This window comes from Pongo pygmaeus, chromosome X (assembly GCF_028885625.2).
Source record: "Pongo pygmaeus isolate AG05252 chromosome X, NHGRI_mPonPyg2-v2.0_pri, whole genome shotgun sequence".
NCBI lineage: Eukaryota > Metazoa > Chordata > Mammalia > Primates > Hominidae > Pongo > Pongo pygmaeus.
The window spans coordinates 135,330,270-135,349,163 of record NC_072396.2 but is presented as its reverse complement, the minus strand read 5'-3'; the positions used below and the strand labels follow the sequence as shown (position 1 = coordinate 135,349,163).

The following is an 18,894-nucleotide window of genomic DNA, read 5'->3' as shown; positions in this document are numbered from 1 at the left end:
GTAAGTAAAAACAAACATGCATTCCATAGATATTTATTGAACATATAGTGATTGAGATATAATGGAGATCAGTGTAGCCTGGGGGAAGATGAGGAATGGTTTAGAAAGGGTGCTCAGGAAAACCAGTACTGGCAAAAATAACATGATGGAAGAGCTTAACAAATGGGACTTTCTGGCCAGGTGTGGTGGTTCATGCCTGTAATCTCAACACTTTGGGAGGCCAAGGCGGGTGGAACACCTGAGGTCAGGAGTTTGAGACCAGCCTGGCCAACATGGTGAAGTGCCGTCTCTGCTAAAAATACAAAAAAATTAGCTGGGCGTGGTGGTGGGTGCCTGTAATTCCAGCTACTTGGGAGGCTGAGGCAGAAGAATCACTTGAACTCAGGAGGCAGAGGTTGCAGTGAGCCAAGACCGCGCCATTGCACACCAGCCTGGGCAACAAGAACGAAACTCCATCTCAAAAAAACCCCAAAAAAACAAACAAAACAAAACAAACAAACAAAAAACCAAATGGGACTTTCCATTTTTTGCAAGGTTTTCCAACTTGCATTAACTCCACAACTTATAAAAATGTCTGTCCTTCAAGAAGCACGTATCTACTTCCCTGGGTTACCAGCTCCCTACTCACCAGTTCTTTCCTTTCTTCTCAATCTCATGTGCTTGCCCTGTCCTTCTTAAGCAAAAATTCTGAGACACCAAGGACATTGCTGGTCCCGATTCAGTAAACAGTCTCTCTTTATGGTTTCTTCCCTGCATCATTCCTACCATTTCACTTGTATGAATCCACTTTTTTAACCTTTTATGACAACTTTATTGATGTATAATTACCAATCACTATCACCACAGGCTGAGAAAAAAGTCTCTTAAGCTTGGTCACAGAGCAAGCTGCCAACACTGAATGCAGGTCCTGTGTTTAACCCTGACCACCAGCCAAACACCTAACCCAAGACATAGCCTAAACTCCTAACTCTGAACTTGGAGACTTAACTCCAATTTCACACCAAGCCTTTAACCCTGGCCACAAATGAAGACCCTAATTCTATCCACAAACTGAGCCACTTTCTGGCCACACTCCAAGGTCTTAATCCTGATTAAATCAAGTCCCTAGGCCTAGTCACATACTGACTGTCTACGTCTGGCCCAAGAGTAAGTACTTAAGACTGGTCCCAACCTGAATCTCTAACCCTGATTCCCTATTGAACCATAACTATGGCTACTGTATAAGTCCTTAATTCATGATACAGGGATCAAAAATAACATCAGATATAGCCCCTAAGTCTGTCCCTAGGCTGAGTCTCTAAACTAGGCTACAGACTGCATGACCTAACTCTGGGATATACTTAACATCCTGAACTGACCACAAAATGAGTGCTCAGCATAGATACTAACTGAGCTCTAGCCCTGACTACAGACTGAGGCTCTAACTTGGTCACAGCCTGAGATCTGATCTTGGAAACCAACCCAGCTACAATTTCCACAGACTTAGCACTAACCAGAAAATGATCCCAACATTGGCAACAGAATGACTACTAAATTTGGCCTCATACAGAGACGAAAACATGTACAGAGACCAGATTCTAAACTTGGCCCAACTCTGTGCCTTAATCATGGCCAAGAAGTGAAACCAAATCTTCCACAAAACTTGAGGATATTTTGACCACAGCATATGTCCTAATCCTGACTATAGACAGAACTCTGAACATGGCCACAAACTGAGTCTTAACCATGTTCAAAGCCCAAGTTCTAAACCTGGACAGAGACTGGGTTCATAAATCTGATCAAGAAATAATCTATTGATCCTGGGATAGACTGAGCCCTATCACTGGCCACTGATTTGACCCCTAAACCTTACAGCTTCTAACTGGTTACAGACTGCATCTCTAACTCTAGCCATAGACTGAATTCCTAACTCTCATCACAGACTGAGCCCATAAGCCTAACCTCTGACATGAGCTTTCAACCTGAGAATAAATCTGATTTCTCCAAATGGCTAATGACTGATCCTGAATTTTTGAGATAGACTGAACCCTATCTCTGGCTAAATTTTCACCCGAGACTGGATCCCAATTTCAACCACAACTTTAACTTTAACCCTGGCTACCGACTGATTCCTAATACCAGAAATTAAGCTGCTCACCAGCACTGGGCAGAGACTGAACCCAAACCTTGAAGATGAATGAAGGACAAACTAGACAAAGACAAAACAAATACTTTTCATCTTCTTGGCCTAAAACTCAGCAACAGATTTAATTCTAACCCTGAGCACAGACTGAACTCACCATGGCTAAGATCTGAGCCCTCTTCCTGGCCACATTCTGAATACCGAGTTGGGTTGAAGACTGTAAGTCCCACCGCAGTCTGAGACCTAAAGGCCAAGCCCTAAGCCTGGTTAGAGAAATGATTCCTGACCCTACAAGACTAAATCAAAATCCTGCTCATACTATCAGATCTAACAACAGGCTCAGACTAAGTACTAACCTTTGTTACATACCAAGTCTTAAACCCATAAACAAAGTTCACTGTATTAGTGGCCACAAAATGAGTCCTAGCACTAGCTGGAGGTTGAGCAATCAGTCTGGTCACAAACTTAGTCCTCAATTGTGAATAGATGTACCCATGGCACTGGGCACATTATGGTCACTAACAATTAGCAAAGACTGCACTCTACTACTGATACCCAAATGCCTGCTACACTAAGCCAGAGTCTAAGTGCCAGACTGACAACAGGAAATGAACACTCTGAACTCAAACCCTGGCAACATCCTGATCCCAAAACCCTGATTACAGCCTGAACCTCTAAAGCTTTCAAGCTGGATTTTATGTGTTGTTTGTTCTCATCTCAACTCTATCCACAGACTGACAAATAACATCAACAGTTAATCCAAAAAACCTGTTTACACTCTTAGCCCTAAAACCTTCTTCATAGTAAGCCTTACCTTGGTCATTGGTAACTCCCAAACTCTGGTACAAGTTTAATCAGATAGCACTACCACCAATACTCAGTGAACACAAATGCTACATAAAGTCATAGTGGAACTACTCCCTCCAGACTCAACTCTGATAGTGGTCAAATTGAAATGGCTAATACAGGTCACCGACTGAGCCCTGCTCTGGCCACAGAATCAGGTCCAACACAGGCCACTGTGAGTTAGCTCCATAGAACATTCTTGATATGAGCTATGGACAAAGACAGAATCCTGACACTGGCTAAAGTCAGAAATCACACCTTGAACTTACTCTAGCCAAATACGCATCCCAAATCCTGTTCATATTCATCATTGAAATCCTGGCCACAAACTGTACCATAATTTTGTCCATATATGAAATGCTAACTCTGGTTTGAGACAAGGCTCTAGGGCACATGACAGGTAATGTCCTAACATGGCAACAGACTGAATATTAGACATTGACTGTGCCTTACCATTGGTCACAGACTGAGACTCAATTATTGGACCCAGAATAAACTCTAACCATGAATACGAATTGAAACTTAACCTGATGAAAGACTGAACATAAATCCTGTTCATATTCTTCCTTCATTTTTTCCTAGGCAACATCATCAGCATGAAGACTAACCCCAGGCAGAGCCATGGTCCTGGCCTTTATTGACTTTCAAGCCTAGAAATGAAAGTGATTCCAACATTGATCAAAAACTGAAGTCAAACATTGAGCTGAGCCCTAACCTTGGGTGTGGTCTAAGTCTGGTCCAGAGACTAAGCCCTAACTCTAATCTTAGAATGAGGCCTCTTCCTACACACAGACTAAATCCTAATTCTGGCCAAAATTTGAACCCAAATCTTGCACCTTGACTTCATAAATCAGGCCACTCTAGACTTACAGCAGCCTCAGAGTGAGCTTTAACACCCTGAGGCTGCCGTTAGTCCAGAGTGGTCAGAGATGCACTTTAATCTGTGACACAGACTGAACCATGGCTCTAAATCTGGGCCTACCATTGCTATCAGGCTGAACCCTAAACTTGGTTTGATGGTCTTCTGATCCTGAATCCACAATGGCCTGTAAAAACTGCTACAGACTTACTAAATCTTAACCTGAGAAAAGATTGAAGCTAAATACATTCCACATTATACACATGAACCCTGGCCTTGACCTGGGCTCTACACTGGCTCTGGATACAGCTCTAACCTTGACTTCCTAATTGTTCTCTGAATCCAGCCACACTGTTTGACCCTGGGCCACTATTTCACAAATTCATCTTATTATATAACAACAGACCAAAGAGTATCACATTTGTATATACACATACAAATATATGTATACATTTGTGCTTATATAGAATATATATTGTATATAAAATTTCTGTATGGCTTATTGGAGATATAGATATGTTTTATATATTATATATAAAATTTCCATATGGCTTATTGGAGATATATATATATGTGTGTGTGTATATATATATCACCATACAGAAATAGCCATACACAGCTGTGACATACACAGTAAGAAATATTACTTATCACAGCTATGTATTTTAATTATTTATCTTTTTTGTTGATGGCTTCTTCCTAATAGAATATAGCCTCCAAAGGGAAGGGATGTTGTATGTGTTTTCCACTTCTCTATTCCCAGCATCTAGAATAATGTCTGGCACATTATAGGTACTCAATAAAAACTTGTTAAATTGATGAATGAGTAATTTCTTCTTACTCTTCTGTCCTGCTACCTGACCTCTCTGTAATATATGCCAGTAATTCTGCTTTGTTTTCTCTTGGTTCATCTATTTGGGCATTCCCTCTCAGCTTCCTTGGAAGGCATCTCTTCTTCTATTTGCTACTTGAATATCATTATTTTCCAGGATTCCATAATCTTTGTCTTTTTAAAAACTATTATTCTAAATACTCTCTAAGTTGGCTGGCGCACAGTGGCTCACGCCTGTAATCCCAGCACTTTGGGAGGCCGAGGCAGGTGAATCACTTGAGGTCAGGAGTTTGAGACCAGGCTGGGCAACACAGTGAAGCCCCATCTCTACTAAAAATAAAAAAAAAAAAATAGCCAGCCGTGGTGGCAGGCACCTGTAATCCCAGCTACTCGGGAGGCTGAGGCAGGAGAATAGCTTGAACCCAGGAGGCAGAGGTTGCAGTGAGCCGAGATCGTGCCACTGCACTCCAGCCTAGGCAACAGGGTGAGAAACCGTCTCAAAAAAAAAAAATACTCTCTAAGTAAAGTTTAAACAATTTTTCACTTATTTAATTGCCCTCTATATTATACTAATGTCTCCCAAATGTTTAGCTCCAAGCAAGACCTCTCTCCCAAGCTTCCGACCGGCATTTCTCAGCAGCCTATCAGGCATCTCCAACCAAAAGTTCCACAGACTCTTCAAATTTTAAATGTTCAAAACTGATTTCCTCCTATTCTTCACAAAACTTGCTATTCTTTCTAGGTTCAATATTTCAGTGAATGGTACTACCATACACTTAGTCTTCCAAGTCAGAACTTGGGAGTTATAATGGACTCCTCCCCTTCTCTCACTTTCCACATCTACCAACTCCATCTGATTATTCCATTTCCTGCTAGAAATACTTTGATGAACAGGAATCCATGTTTTAACTCACCATTAAAACCCAAAACCTGTCACAGTGTATGGAACATAGTAGATGCTCTGCAAATACTTTGAAATCAATGATCAAATCAAAGTAAAGAGTCATGGGAAAAAAGATAAAAAGAAAGGAGACAAAGCTGAGAAAAGAAATTCTGCATTTGATTCACACAATGTTTTTCTGGTGGCCATAATACTGAAAATGCCTTGTTTCACTCCTTTTTATGGCTGAAATGAGGTGATTTTTCTTTTTCTCTTTTTTCTTTCTTTCTTTTTTTAATTTTTTTTTTTTTTTGAGACAGAGTCTTGCTCTATCACCCACTACACTCGAGTGTAGTGGTACGATATCGGCTCACTGCAGCCCTAACTTCCCAAGCTCAAGGGATCCTCCTGCTTCAGCTTCCTGAGTAGCTGGGACTACAGGCATGTGCCACCATGCCTGGCTAATTTTCTTGATTTTTTGTAGAGACAAGGTCTCATTATGTTGCCCAAGCTGGTCTCGAACTCCTGGGCTCAAGCAATCCTCCCAACTTGGTGTCCCAAAGTGCTAGGGTTACAGGCATGAGCTCCGGCACCCAGCTAATTTTTCTTTTTTTAAAAAAGCAAATTATTTTCCTGGAGGAATTTAAAAGTATAAAAAGTATTAAAACATAATACAGCAATTCAATTAGCACCCTCCAGAATGATTCCCCATAATATCCTAGCTATGTGTTCCCAGTATGTTCTATGTGTATATGCTTTAAAAAATAAACACTATATAAGCACAAAAATTCCTCTGATGGTTCTCCCACTTTCAAGTTAAATTATGAACTAATTGGTTCATAATTAGTCTCTAGTCTCTGCAATATGGAACTTTTGCTATTGTTCTCTGCACTCTTTCATGCCTTTATGCCTTTGCATATGCTTTGTATAGAATATGGTTGACCTCCCTGCCCCAAATCTGACAAATATTTTACTGGTTCTTCAACCAGTTCTCCAGAAGTAGAATGAGTTCTTCCTTCTCTATGTTCCTATAGAACTCTATGTAGACTTCTTTACAGCATTTTGCCATCGTATACTCATCTATTCCTCCCCCCAGATTCTCCTCCCCTCACCTGGATTTTGAGCTACTTGAGGGCAGGGACTATTTTTCCAATTTTGTGGCAACAGTGCCTAGCCCAGAGCTTTGCACAAAGCAGTATGCTGAATAAATGGTTGAATTTATTAAATCATCTTCTCCTTCACTTATCTTTTTAAAATATTGGGCAATTACCTCAGCAAAATGCAATTCCCCTGTCTTTCCCTTCATTTTACTTGTGAGTCGAAAAGTTGTCCTCATCAAGAAGTTGTAGTAATTCAACTGTAACAATCCATCAATCTATAAGGATTCATCTCTAACAGAGAAAAAAAAAAAAGGTCAAAAGTTAGGAGTGAAATTAGCCCTAATAAACAACCATTTTCCTCAACCTTTAAGTCACTTGGAAGTGCTTGGCATTCCCCACCTATGTGTTTATCTAGCTCTTGTAACATATTTTTACTCAAAAGGTAAAGTTTCTTAAAGATATATATAGTTACTCGTTTGTACTTAAGTTGTATTGTCTATCTGTTCTAAACTGTTATTTATAGCAGTTTATGTGGCCACTGTTTTTCATGGCAACAACATAGCTTCATTATGGATTAAATAGGCTTCTTCTGGGCTAGTGTAGATCACATTTCTATGCCTATTTATGACACTGTTTCTAGGGGGAACTATAATTTCCAATTAAAAATATATATATGCATTCTTCCATACCTTTCAAGTGAGTTTAATGCAGGTGGTTCACAAAGAACACACTTTAACAATTTTAAAGGACTATAACTCTCAATTAAAATTCTAAGCTCATCAAAGAATAAACATCATCTTTTGAAAAACACTTAAAACTCAGTAACAATTTCAAATCACGATAGAAAGTGCTTCCCGCAAAATCCTAAGAGCTTAACCGACATGAAAATAAATCTAGAGCCTTCGTCTGTCCCCACAAGCACAAACCCATAACCCCAAGAGAGATTCTCTAGACGGTGCGCTCCAAACTACAATACCCAGAATACCCTTCCCCGTCTGAACGCTGGAGACAATCGGAAGGGGAGGGGAAGAATTGTGCGTATAGAGAAATAAGTGTCCCGCGACTCCATCTCCCATAATTCTCGGTCCTCACTTGCGTCTCTCTGCCAATGTCAACACGGGATACCCCCAGGAAGAACAGCCTCCAGCGACCTCAAACTACATTTCCCATGAAGCCATGGGCTTGGGCCCCCGGCTTCCCCGGTGACCAGTAGCCAATAGGAGACGCCGCAGTGGGCACCCTGTGGGTGAGAGTCCAGCCTTGGGCCAGAGTGCCGGGTCTAGGCCTGGAAGCGCGAGGCGGGCATTTCGGAAGAGAGTGGTGCGGCGTGGGGCGCCGCGAGGGCACTACGAGCCCAGGAGCTGCCGCGCCGGGCCGATTTTCCGCGGCTGTATAAGGACTAGCGCTTCGGTAGCCGGGGAGCTGGAGGTCAGAGAGGCAGAAAGCCCCAGTGGCCGTGGCTGGGGACTGTGGGACTGAGGGGGCCTAGGGAGGAGGGTGCTTCCGGGGCCGCGGTCCTCAGCGCCTAACTCCACCCAGCTCCGCCTCTGCAGGGGAGGGGGTATCGGGACTGGGAGTCGGGGGTGGGCTTTTGAGCTCTAGGCGCCAGTTCTCTTGAGCCCGGGAGCGCGCTGTCTTTGCTCTTTTTTTTTTTTTTTTTTTTGGTCCAACTCGCCTGCCCTTTTTTTTTCCCACGACGCCGCCCCCCGCCCCTGGCACTGTGCCTCCTCAGAGATCCGAAGTTGGTGTTTGCGTCCAGGGTTTTGCCTAGGCGGTGACTGGACTCTAATTCTTACCGCAGGAATTGGGTGATCTCTTTCCTCTTTTCCCTCAATTTGTATTTCAGATTTGGGCACATAACCCTCCCTGCGCTACACTCCCCATTTTCTTTGGCGCATGGGAATTCCTTGCCACGCTCAGGGCGTGACTTTTTTTCAAACTTTCTCTTTTTGCCTCCTTAATTGATCGCCATCTCTTTACTGGCCCCTCAGCCACCTGTCACTTTCCCCACCAGGTCTTTGAAGTGGGAAGAGTTTCCCCTCAATTTCTAGAAGGGATGGGAAGCAAAAGAGGGAAGGAATCTTGCTTTTGAGAAATGTGTGTTTAAGGTTCAGTGCAGGGTTCTGGTGAGAGTAAAAGGCAAGTTAGACTGGTTATAAAAACCCAGCGCTTTAGGGGTTTCCAGCAAGGACTGATAGCACTAATGTTGACAAACATTTAGGGGGCACAACTTTATTCTACAGAATAAAGTAGACCGTGTGAAACAGACCGTATTAATCATTGTATTATTACAAACGCGTGCAAAAAACGCTAAGGGGGTCAGTGGAAGAGCATACTGATGGGGGTGGTGAGTTCATCTATGGAAGTTCAAGCCTAACCCGGGAAGTGCTGAAGCCCTCATCCGGCTTTCAGGCTTTGTGAAGGAGGTGAATTTTAATTTGGGCTCCAGCAGAGTACAGGGGATTTGAAGTTGTCAAAAAGGAGGGAGAAAATGCTTCCTGCTACTGAGATTGGACTTTGAGAAGACTTTGAGAAGGGTAAACAGAAGAGAGAGCACTGTGAGATAGGTGGACTTGCCTGATTGGAATAAAAGATATCAGCACAAATATACTGGGAAATAAATAGGGTGGAGAAGCTTGGGGTCATAATAACATGATACTTTGAAACATACACATAGTTTGGATATTATTCTGTATCAAATAAAATTGAAGGCAAAAATTAAGATTGGATGATTTTTCTTTTCATCCTAGGGAACCTGATTTGAGATCAATTCTTGGAGAACACAAAGAAGTGTGATGGTATGTTCCAGGTGTGAGTTTAAATCCAAGAAGAAGCTTGTCTTGCAGATGTTTTGTTTGTAGCTATTCTTAGCTACAGTCTATAGCTGTCAACTTTAAAGCCTAGAGACATCAATTTATTTTCTTAAGAAATGCATTTGCTGTCCCCGTGCATCACATTATCTGAACTGTAGTCATCTCATTGGGTGACAATAATGACTGCTATTTATTGAACCCACATAATGTCCTAGTCATCATCATAAATACTTTGTTGCATTATCTTAAGAGTGTTATGAAGTAGGTACTATTATTCCTGTTTCTTTTTCTAGAAGAAAACACTAAAATGCACAGAAGTTAAACAACCTACTTAAAGTCACATAGATTATAAGTTGAGTTGAGGTTTGGGTGTACAGATTTCTGACTCCAAAGCCCATACTCTGTTCAACATGGTTTGCTGCTCCCAATGTTCATTCTTGTTCTTGACTTTCCAGTTGTGGTAAGGAGAGATAGGTATAGTTGATCATCCTGGCCAAAACCCAAATGATTCACTTAAAATTTCTGTGTCAGAATGTATTTGCTGTAAAGTAGGTGCCATAACCAAATTAACTGTCATTGCAGCTGTAGCTAATTGTGTCTGCCAAAACCATAGTCAGTACGGCTATTTCTGAATTAGATGATTCTCTTTATAACATATATCATACCTCTAAGCTATTTGGACCTTGATAGTACTTTGGATGTATTTTATTTTAGCATTTTAAAAAGTTACCCGGGATACTAGATCTGTTTCGTGACCTCTGCCCACGTGAAGTATTGGAGAAACAATGAAGTACAAGATGTGAACGCTTCCTGGGGTCTAGTTGGGGAGCTGGATGCCCACAGTTCTGAGATACTGTAGTGTGTAGTATAACAGAGACAGGTACAAAGTGCTACGGAGGGATAAAGGAAGGTGTGACTCACTGTAAGGGAGACTCAGGGAGAAGGCTTCCATGAGGAGGTGACATGAGATAGGTCTTGAAGAATAGTGAATTTGCCCCAGGCAGGGAAGGAGTAGAGGGGAGGCATTTCAGATAGAGGAGTCAGTCTGTGAAAGATGTGTGGCTGTATAAGAGTAGGGCATGTTCATTCAACGTGGAAGAATTCAGCATGGCTGGAGTGCAGATAGTTGAGGAAAAGGAAAGTGTAATGGGTAGGAGAAGAGTCTGGAAAGAGGTTGGGGCTAATTTGTGAAGAACCTTGATTGCAATCATAAGTTGGAATGCGCCCCCATAGGTCAGTGGTTCTCAAAACGTGGGGCATCTGCCAGTGATAGTTACATTGTGCTCCCACAAACATTTTAATTTTACTAGTTACATGTTCAAATATGTCTTAAAAAACATAAAACTGAACTAAGCCATCACATCTAAGATTACTTTGGATTTTACTTCATAAAAATAGAAAGTGAACCAGTTTTCAGTTCATTTAAGGACAAATATTAAGTAATAATAGTACACATTGTATGTGAATATGGTAAAAATCACTAAGTAATACTCATGACTGAAATTTGGGTAGTGCTGCTTGTAGGCCATAAGAAACCATTAACATGTTTTAGAAGAGCACCACGATCAGATTTTTACTTTAAGGACAATGACAGTGGGAAGGATACTGTGGAGGTAGATATGATGAGGCTGCTACTCTGTTCCACAGAGAGACAATAAAGACCCAAGAGTAGTGACGTGAGAGGAGGGAACAGATTCGAGAAACATTTAGGAGGTAAAATTATTAGGACTTGGTGGATGTTAATATTATTATGTCAATGTTACCAGAATCGTTTTAAAAGTCTGCATGCCCCCCTTGCCTCTTGTAATTTATATTCTATGGTGAGCAATAATATTGCCAAAACATGCTATGTTTCTATGTTCATTAAGATTACAATGGAAGCTATAGTTGCCACTCAAGTGGATTTGGATTACACACAAACATCCTTCCCACCTTACTCAGTGTCCTTGAGAGCAGTAGCACAAATATTCAAGGCACTGATTAGGAATATGACTATGATGTGTGACCCTTAGGCATGCAAGAAATTCCTCAGCCTTTAAGACTCAGCTCATATGTCAACACCTCTGTGAAGCCTTCCCGACAGCCCTTGCCCAACATACATGAATGCACGCACAAAGCAATGTTAGGCCTCTGGCTTCCACAGGACCCTGCACTTACTTACCTGTGTCCTAGCCTGTACCACACTGTAGGGTGTCGGTCTGTGGATGTTTCTGTGTTCCCCACTAGACTGTGAACTCCTTGAGGGCAGGGACCAGGTTTCATTCATCTCCATACCCATAGCATCCAGAAGAGCACTTGACACATGGTAGTCACCTAATAAATGGTTATTGGGTGAAAAGAATTGATAAACAGATTTGCATGAATATAACTGGGGACCTTGGTAGCACAGAGTGCCAAATGCTATGAAAAGACTAGCTGTTTGCTACGTTTGCTACTTTTGCTGAAGAAAGCAGTAAATTAAAGTGCCCATAATTTCACGAAAGACCTACTTTTTCCCTCTTTTCTTCACTCTCTCCTGGTTATCTTACCTTTTTCTTTCCTATCATTTACCTATCCAGACACCTATTCCTTAGCCCTGCCCATTACTTTGCTGCTCTTGACAGAGTTCACCTTCCTCCTGCCCTGATACCTTGCCAGGAAACATTATTCCTTCTACCCGCCCAAGTCCAGTGCGCTGTGTCCTTGACATCACTCTCAAGTTCATCTCCTACTCATAGACTCTGCTGCTGGGACTATAATTTGATACAGCTCTTCTGGAGAGCAATTCGTCAATATGTATCAGAAACCTTAATGGAATACAGCTTTTAACCTACCACTTCAACTTCTAGAGCTCTATGCTGAGGAAACAATCATGATGTTTCCAAAAATTTAATACTCAGGACATCTATCCCAGAGTTGTTTATACTAATAGCAAAAAAAAAAAAAAAAAAAAAAAAAGAAAAAAAGAACATCTTAAATGTACAATACTAGGGGTTTGAATGAAATCAATTGTGGTACATTTATAGAATGGATTACTAAGTAGCCTTGTAAGTTGATTTTACCAAACAATATTTAATGATGTGGAAAATTGTTTTTGATATATTAAGAGAAAATTCACATCATAAAACTCTCAGTACAGAGTGACAGATGCCAGTTTAAAAACATATACATAACACACACACAAACACGCACACACACACACGCACACGTACATCTGTGTAGGCATATAGGAAAAATCCTGTAATGGTAAACACACAAAAAAATATTAACGGGTTTGCTGCAAGTAGTAAGATTGCATATGACTTCTACTTTTAACCTTTTGCATATTTTTATTTTCTAATCTACAGTATATTTGTTAATTTTTTAAAAGTTATTTTGACCAGGCACAGTGGCTTACACCTGTAATCCCAGCACTTTGGGAGGCCAAGGCAGGCGGATCACCTGAGGTCAGGAGTTTGAGACCAGGCTGGCCAACATGGGGAAACCCCGTCTCTACTAAAAATACAAAAATTAGCCGGGCATGATGGCATGTGCCTGTAATCCCAGCTACTCGGGAGGCTGAGGCAGGAGACTTGCTTCAACCCAGGGGGCGGAGGTTGCAGTGAGCCAAGATGGCACCACTACACTCCAGCCTGGGAGACAGAGTGAGACTCTGTCTCAAAAGAAAAAAAAAAGTTATTTTAAAATGTTTTCCCGGTGTCCACTATTGTCTTACTTTGGGGCATACCTTCCACCCCCCAACACACATGCATCACTTCTAGCCTGGATTACTGCTGCTTCCAGCCTGGTTCCCTTCTAGTCTACTCTTTACCAATGCTGACAGAATGATTTTTGTAAATCACAAATCTAAAACCATCTGGCCTCTATATGAAATAGTTCAAAGGCTGTCCATTGTCTTCAGAGTAATATCCAGACTTCTTAGACTGCCTGATAAAAGCTTTGAAAATCAGCTCCCTGCTTGCTCCTCTAGTATTAGGTTTTCCTTCTGTGATTTACTTTTTTGGGGGGTCTTTGGCCAGTGGCAGGCACATAATAGGTATTTAATTAATGTTAGCCAATGTTGATGTGGACTCTATGGATTAGCTATTTTATGCCAGGCAATCTACTGGTATTTAATTCTCAGAGCAAAAATATTAAACACATAAAATAGTTATTCCTATTTTACAGATGAGAAAAACTAATACATCAAAGTGAGAAGAAAAGTTATCATAATAAAGGGCATTTTTGAAGAGAAAATTTAAAACCTCCTGCCATAACTCTGTTTTCTGTATTTTCCAGCAATCCCTGCTGGTCCTTGTCAGGAAGAAAACAGGCTTTGTACACTCCCTTGGGGAAGTTATATGTGACCACAGCATAACAAGAACAGCCAACTGACATGATCTCACCCTGTCGTGGTTCACATTGTGCTCATGTACAGAAATCTTTCCTTTGTGTACATAACACTTCATACAGGAGAGATGGAATAGCTCCAGTTGCTCTGTTTTTCTTTATTTTTTGAAATTCTGTGTCATTTGGGATGGGGATGTCAGCAGAGAGCTACAGAAAACTGTGATAGAATTGAATGTACAAGAAACAATGTGTCTCATGGGAGCCGATGTCATTGGTTAATTTATTTTTTTAAATGTCATGTAGATGTATTTTCCAGCAGTCTATCCCCAGGGAAGATCTTGGTTGAATTCAATAGTTAATCCTACTTACAGAATGCAGCCCATGTGTGCACTATATTCTTGCATTGTTAAGTGATTTTAGACATATGTAGTGGATTACCATACGACATACAATCGAGTGTATATAGGATATCTGATTTTCTCTACAATAATGTATCAGTGGTCATTCAGGATCCTGAAGTGTAGTCTTCCCTTCATTTTCCTTACAAATAATACCCATTGTGCAAAAATGGATGATTTCTAAGGGACGGAAGTCCTAAGCATGAGTCATCTGAATAAAATATTTCTTTATAAGGAATTGTTACTTTTAAATACTCCAGGAAAAAAAATCTATAGTTTTCCTGCTACATGATCAAATAATTTGAACGTAGAAATTACAGATAGGATTTCACTTCATTCGATGAATTATTGTAGGCTTACTATGTGAAAGCACTCCATTAGGCACTGCACTAAATACTCATAAATACCCCTTTTAATGCCTTCTGAATAAAAAGAGAAAGAACAAGGGACAGAGAGAGCAACCAAGCACACAAGAGTAAGAGAATTCAAGAGCAAATAAAAGAGAAAAATTTTAACAAGCGGGCCCATCTTATAAATGAAAATTCACCCAGCTGAAAATTGGGATATGTACCCATGGGGATGTGTTTTTTTTTTTTTTTCTCGGTGGGCTAGCTAGGCAAAAATGAGCTACCAGATAGCTGATAAGCAAATGATCTGCTTCTCTGTTTACAAACAGTATGAGAGAAGGAACAGTGACTTTCTGTGCTTCCCAGCCCTGCACAAGCCTGCTGGTGATGTGAGAGTTATGATTGTGTCAGCTTTTCCAGGGTTTCTGTCTCTGCTGCAGAGATTTGGCAGACACCTCAGACAAATTTTATGTCTCTTAAATCTTCCTCAAGCTAGGCTTGGCTCTTAGATTTATATGTGCAAAAAAGTAAAGTGTTTACCAGTTTGACATTTTTGAAGATCAAAACAGACTTAGTAAAAAAAAAGAAATCAGCATACACCTCAGTTTAGTCAGAAAGACCTAATTGCTTTTTGCTATTTGTTTAAAACAGCCCAAATGTGTACTTTTCAGAAATGGCTACTGATCATATGTCTAAAGATTTATGTTCTATCCCTCAGTGTTGCTTCCTTTTTTTCTTGCCTACAAAGTGTAAAGTTTTGCTGAAGTCTTAATTTTCCTTTTTTTGCCTTTACTGATACATAGTATAAAACACTGTAGGATGGAAACATGGTGAAATACATTGGCAATCTAGGAGGAGAAAAAAGTTTTTATTAGCTCTGCTTCCCTCCCCTTTCTGGTGCTCTGTTTTTCATTGGTCTCTTACTCACAAAACATTGTTCTTTGGCATAATAATGGTAGGTGAATAGAAGAATCGAAGAGCTTTCAGTGACCACACTTTAACAAAGCTGGTCCAAATGCCTCGGTAGGCAGAGCACAAATGAATATGGCAGTCATTCAGGAGAATTGAGACACTATGGAAAATGTTACTTCAGAGAACAACATTGCTTTAGTGGTGAACTGTGAAAGATAAGGATGGAGAAATCCCCAGTAAGGGCCCTTGTCATCTGCTCCAGCTGCTCTTCATTTTTAGCCAGCAACAACTGCTAATAAGAGTTTCCTGGGATAGAAACTGCCCCACAATAAGCCCCCATAAGGTGTCCTCCTATCAGCTTTTCTTCAGTCAGGTCCTCAAACATACTTCACCAGGATTACTCTGGTCACATACCATTCTAATTTTCACCTTTCAAGAGATGCTGAGTTTGACTTCAAGGAGTACTTGATGTTCAAACTCATTCATTCAATAGACATTTCAGCATATATACAGGACCAGACCCTATGCTAAACACCAGGACTATAATAATGAATTTGATGTGATGTAATCCCTGCCCTTAAGGAGCTCACAGTCTAATAGGGGAGATAGACACTCAAACCAGTGATCATATTCTGATGTGAAAGGCACCCAAAAGAGAGAGAAGGTGTTCTGGGAATATGGAGGAGGGAATTACAGCTGGGGGTAGACAACTTAAGAGATCAAGAGTCTAACTGTGCTGAATCATAAAGGATGAGGGGCATTGCCTAGTCTCTATGTGGACAAAGAGGTGATGGGCAAGGATTCCAGGCAGAGGGACCATCAACACATGCAAGGCAGTCAAATGTGTAAAACTGCATAGTTCAGAAAAAGGTAAGATATTGTGTGTGAACCACTGAAAGCGTGGGAAAGGGGGACAGGATAAGAGTCTGGAAAGGTATCCTGTGGCTGGTTGGGTGAAGTAAGTCAGCTTGCTAAGAAGTATGGCCATTGTCCTATATGTAGGGATGGGTGAACACAGGGTTTTAAATGGGGGGAGTAACATGATTGCACTGGAGGATGGACTTCATGGGGGGAAAAACTGAAAGTCCACTTTCTTTTTTTAAATTTTATTATTTTTATTTTGAAATACTTTCAATTTAGAGAAAAGTTGAAAGAATGGTATAAAGAATATTAAAATAACCATTTGAGAATAAAATTTTAACATGATGCTTCATCATTTCTGAATATTTTATTTGAATCTTCTACCAGAAAAAAAGGATATTCCATATATAGCTACAATACAATCATAGACATCAGGAAATTTTCTTTTTTTTTAAATTTAAGTTCTAGGATACTGTGCAGAACGTGCAGGTTTGTTACATAGGTATACATGTGCCATGGTCAAGGATCTAGAACCAGAAATACCATTTGACCCAAGCAATCCCATTACTGGGTATATATCCAAAGGATTATAAAGTCCACTTTCTAATTTGGCAGTCTTTGAGAGGTTTTACCCTAATCATTTGCCACTATTCAGCAATGCCATCTCTGCTAGGGTTTCTTTCCATATACAGAGATCACTTTGAACAATTGTTTCCTTCTGTACAGAGGACATAACTTCCTGCACTCCTTCACATGTTACTTAGATGAATATTCATTCTTTCCAACTCAAATCAGTGATTCCAGCAGTAATTGAGGTTTGATTATCATGAAGGAAAGAAATCAGTTTTGAAGCACAGCAGCTTCATTTCAAAAGCATTCTATGAGGCGTATTTATTGCTTGCTGAGTCAGCAGGGATGAGGCACGTGCTGGTCAGCTGCCCTTGGGATTTGGGGGAGGAAAAAGGAAAGGCCGAAGAGATGTCAGGAAGTGGCTGTTTGAAAAATAAGCAGCAACCAGCATGTTGGAAATCCTTATACGTCACATCCAGATATGGGAAGTGGATAGACGTACCAGATGTACATGAATATAAAACAAATGCATGTTGAAGGTACCTGTGCCCAAACAAATTGTACCATCTAGCCAGTCAGTTTTAGATCATGTTCTTTCCCTGACTCAGATACTGTAAATGGCTTCCCATTATCCATAGGATGAAGTTCAAACTCTTCAGCCTGACCTTTAGTACTGTCTCCAATCTGGCTCCAGCCTACCTTTCTAATCTTTATACTTCTGTCTTACAGAACTCTGCTCCAGCCAGTTACCCTTTCAGACACTGCTTTGGCACTCCGTTACTTACAGTGGGAGTCCACTCAGGGAATGGACTGTATTTTTTACTTCTTTGAATTCCCCAGAGTGCCTAGCACAGTGTCTTGCATATAGTAGGCCCCCAAGATATATCTGTGACTGTTATTTTTCCCCACCCTTCCACCATTGTTTCCAATATCTCTACTATTAACCTAATGCCCTCACTACTGAAAATGGCAACTGAGACACTAGATAAAAGAGGTTGGTGCTCAACAAATTATCTTTTAACTTTCTAGTTTGAAGTACTTTTAAATATAGAAAAATTGCAAGCATCATGTAAGAATTCTTATATACCATTTGCTCAGATTCACCAATTGTTATTATTTTGCCCTATTTGCTTTATACTTTTCTATATAATTATAATTATTTTGTTCTGAAACACTTGTGGTTGAATAAGCCATACCCCTTTCCCCCTCTCCTTTTTCTCAACCTTTTATTGTGAAAATATTCAAATACAGAGAAAAGTTAAAAGAATTGTACAGTGAACACCCAGATACTCAACATTTAGATTCTATAATGAACATTTTGTTGCATTTGCTTTTTCACCTATTAATCTATCCATTCCTTTATGCCTTTCAGATTAAGTGGCAGACATTAGTACAGTTTTTAAAAATTTTTCAGTACGCATATCATTAACTAGATGAACAAACTCTTTTGTGCTCTGAAATCAACCAAGTCATCCTGCATTATACCTGCATTTACTGTTTTGCCAAAACTCTAGTCTACCTGTGTATCTTAGATCTGTTTGGCCATGGATCACATGTGTTTTTCATTAACTCTTGGATGACTTTCTATTTCACCTAGTGTCGTGCAAGGCACACATTCCATAGACACCACTTGATGCTAATGAGCAGAAACAGAGCTAGTGCCAGAGGAAGAATCACGATAAAACCAGAATAAACTGGGGAAGGACAGAGGGAATCTGAGAAGAGGGCCACAGGTGAATGGGAAAGAAGCCAGGGCTTGAAGAATTGCGGGGAAGCAGGATGTCTCCACCTGCCTGGTACTTCCAGCAGTAGTCTGCTACTTCCGAGCTTTTTCTTTAAAAGGATGGGTTCCAGGAAACTAAGGACAACTGCTGCTAAGCAGAGCACATGACAAGTTTCCTTGCTACTCTTTAGGAAACCCCAATTAGTGTATTCATGTTGCTTCATGAATATGCTGATTTACCATAAGATGCAAGTTAGTTTTGGAGAATGTATGTAGACCACTGAAAACCTTCCAAACTATATCTGTGCTATAACCAAAGAGCA

General features: G+C 40.5%; 1 protein-coding gene across 3 annotated transcripts in view; it reads left to right on the top strand.

Annotated features, from left to right (window-relative positions):
* Positions 1-7,847: 7,847 nt before the first annotated feature.
* The window catches only part of ENOX2 (ecto-NOX disulfide-thiol exchanger 2), a 278,132-nt gene continuing 267,085 nt past the window's right edge, over positions 7,848-18,894 (top strand). For 2 of the 3 annotated variants that reach the window (XM_054472151.2, XM_054472149.2), the window contains exons 1-2: positions 7,848-8,067; positions 9,390-9,437. The gene's annotated coding sequence lies outside the window, so the exon portion shown is untranslated. Of the gene's footprint in view, positions 8,068-9,389; positions 9,449-18,894 lie in introns of all 3 variants that reach the window. The other variant, XM_063660718.1, reaches the window with a different exon arrangement.